At 41.9% G+C, this 3,589-nt stretch overlaps 1 pseudogene; it reads left to right on the plus strand.

The window, feature by feature from the left end:
* Positions 1–356: 356 nt before the first annotated feature.
* LOC101581376 lies at positions 357–2,231 on the plus strand (annotated as a pseudogene).
* Positions 2,232–3,589: the final 1,358 nt, after the last annotated feature.

The following is a 3,589-nucleotide window of genomic DNA, read 5'->3' on the forward strand; positions in this document are numbered from 1 at the left end:
TCTTGATGACTTGTGAATGATATAAAATGGGCACAGCCAGTGTTCTAGAAAAGGCTACTTTTGAAACACTGACAACTGATGTCTGTCTGTCTGAAACCCACATCCCTTCCATTGAAAAATCACATAAAAAACTCGCCTTGAGGACAAGAGATAAGATGGTCTTTAAAAGATGAGGGGGGCATCTTGATGTGTCACCGGTGGCTCCTTGGCTGTAGCAAGGGAAGGAGCTGACTTGGGGAGTTCCAGGTGGCGGGCGACGGCAGCGACCCGGGCCTGGACCTGCCCTGGCACGGAAGTGTCCTGGGGGCCTTGGGTAGCCGGAGACCGAGGTGGCATCCTGGCCTGTGTGGGACAAGATGTTGAACATGTGGAAGGTGCGGGAGCTGGTGGACAAAGCCACCAATGTGGTTATGAATTATTCAGAGATTGAGTCTAAAGTTCGAGAAGCAATGAATGATGATCCTTGGGGACCTTCTGGGCAACTCATGGGAGAGATTGCCAAGGCTACATTTATGTATGAACAATTCCCAGAACTTATGAACACGCTGTGGTCCCGAATGCTAAAAGATAATAAAAAGAATTGGAGAAGAGTTTATAAGTCTTTGCTGCTCCTAGCTTACCTCATAAGAAATGGATCAGAGCATGTTGTTACAAGTGCCAGAGAACACATTTATGATTTGCGATCCCTGGAAAATTACCACTTTGTAGATGAACATGGCAAGGATCAAGGTATAAATATTTGCCAAAAGGTGAAGAAATTGGTTGAATTTGCTCAGGATGACGACAGGCTTTGTGAAGAGCAGAAAAAAGCAAAGAAAAACAAAGACAAATATGTTGGAGTTTCCTCTGACAGTGTTGGAGGCTTCAGATACAGTGAAAGGTACGATCCCCAGCCCAAATCAAAATGGGATGAGGAGTGGGATAAAAACAAGAGTGCTTTTCCATTCAGTGATAAATTAGGTGAACTGAGTGATAAAATTGGAAGCACAATTGATGATACCATCAGCAAGTTCCGGAGGAGAGATAGAGAAGACTCTCCAGAAAGATGCAGTGACAGCGATGAGGAAAAGAAAGCAAGAAGAGGCAGGTCTCCCAAAAGTGAATTCAAAGATGAAGAAGAAACTGTGACGACAAAGCACATCCATATCACACAGGCCACAGGGACCACCACAACTAGACACAAGCGCACAGCAAATCCTTCCAAAACCATTGATCTTGGAGCGGCAGCGCATTACACAGGGGACAAAGCAAGTCCAGATCAGAATGCTTCAATCCACACACCTCAGTCTTCAGTTAAGACTTCAGTGCCTAGCAGCAAGTCATCAGGTGACCTTGTTGATCTGTTTGATGCCACCAGCCTGTCCACAGCAGGAGGATCAGCTGATTTATTTGGGGGATTTGCTGACTTTGGCTCAGCTGCTGCATCAGGCAGTTTCCCTTCCCAAGCAACAAGTGGGAATGGAGACTTTGGTGACTGGAGTGGCTTCAACCAAGCCCCATGAGCCTCTGCAGCTTCCAGTGGTGAGCTCTTTGGCAGTGCCTCCCAGCCAGCAGTAGAACTTGTCAGCAGCTCGCAGCCAGCATTAGAGCCACCTCCAGCTGCCTTGGGTTCTTCAGACCTGTTTGATCTCATGGGCTCAGCCCAAGCAACCATGACATCTTCCCAGAGTATGAATTTCTCTTTGATGAGCACTAACACTATAGGACTTGGTTTGCCCATGACAAGGTCACAGAATGCAGATATGGTCCAGAAATCAATCAGCAAAACCCTGCCTTCTACTTGGTCTGACCCCAGTGTAAACATCAGCCTAGACAACTTGCTACCTGGTATGCAGCCATCCAAACCCCAGCAGCCATCGCTCAATACCATGATTCAGCAGCAAAATATGCAACAGCCTCTGAATGTGATGACTCAAAGTTTTGGAGCCGTGAACCTCAGTTCTCCATCAAATATGCTTCCTGTCCGGCCACAAACTAACCCTTTGCTGGGGGGACCCGTGCCTATGAGTATGCCCAGTGTGATGACTGGCACCATGGGAATGGCCCCTCTTGGGAACGCTCCACTGATGAACCAGAGCATGATGGGCATGAACATGAACATGGGGATGTCAGCTGCTGGGATGGGCTTGACAGGCGCAGTGGGCATGGGCGTGCCCACCATGGCCATGGCTTCCGGAACTGTGCAACCCAAGCAAGATGCCTTCGCAAATTTTGCCTACTTTAGCAAATAGGAGACTGAAAAGAAACAGATTGAATGAAGAGTTTTTAGCTGAGCAGATAGGTGATATTGGGATGGAAAATGCTAATCAGCTCCCCTTTCTTTTTATCAGTTAATTGAAATAAAAATACATAAAGAACCAAAAAGGCTGTTTTATAAAAATAAAGTATCTATCTAGTATTTCAGACCAAGCAAGAGCACTTCAGGTCATGCAGTTAGGATAATTTTTCTCAGAGAGGTTTGATTGCAAATAGGGCAACGAGACCACTGAAAGCCTTTATAAATTGAAGAGTCTGTTTAACATCACTGGTGGGAAGGTGAGAATAGGACAGAATAAATGTGTTTAAATCTCTAATTTTATACTTTACTTTTCCTGAGGAACTTGATTTTTCTGTCCCTGAATCACCTTGTCATAATTGGGTCTGTTCCTTTTACTACTCTCTTGAGTCCATATATGAAATCATCAAAGATGGATGATCAGATTTTTATAAAAATATATATTTTTGTCCAAAAAAGGCATACATATGATTATGGCTAAATCAAAGGTAACTGGAATGTATATACTTTTGCTAATGTTCCAGGAACAGTGCTATTATATTATTCAAATTTTTATTATAATGAAGCCTGTTTACAGCAGTTGGTGATCTCTACGGGATGTTTCTGAGGTCTTCTGCTATAATGATCTTGTGCAGAACTAGGGAAAAAAATTTTTCAGGACTGCTGTATGGTTTCCTTTAAAAGAAGAAGAAAAACTTGGAATATTTTTTGTTTGTGTTTTGTAGCCATTACCCACGATTTGCAGTGATCCCCTGGGCAAGGCTTCCTTCCTTGTTCATCCCTGCAGCCATCACTTAAGTCAGGAAAGGTCACAAAGAGAGAAATATTTATTTTTTATCTTTTTTGATGTCTTTTCAGAAAACTGAAAAAGTGAAAATCCATTGAAACCTTAGGTTAAGTGTTAGAACTCAACAACATCCACCTCTAGATATTATGCAGTATTGGTTTTGAGTGTACATAATATGCCATTAGCAGTACTGTTCCAATAGAAAGGAGTTAAATATATATTAAAGGAGACCTGTAGCAGTCAGAGATTTTATTGATTTAAGGACAAATAAAGGAAATTTATTAAAATGTTCTGTTTTTCTGCTGTAATTCTACATTAAGCTCACATGATAATCATGGTTTTAGAGTTTGGAATGCAAAATTATTTGTTTCAGCCTCAAGCTGGGAAAATTTTTAAAAATAAATACTATATATAGGTATCAATTATTACCTCCCCACTTTATGTTGAAATTTTTTTATTAAATTGATAAAACTTTGTTTCCATTGTATTCATAATGATCTGTTATACATAACATTAAAGTGTTCATT

The sequence above is a fragment of the Octodon degus genome, unplaced genomic scaffold (genome assembly GCF_000260255.1).
Source record: "Octodon degus isolate 3935 unplaced genomic scaffold, OctDeg1.0 scaffold00184, whole genome shotgun sequence".
Taxonomy (NCBI): Eukaryota; Metazoa; Chordata; class Mammalia; order Rodentia; family Octodontidae; genus Octodon; species Octodon degus.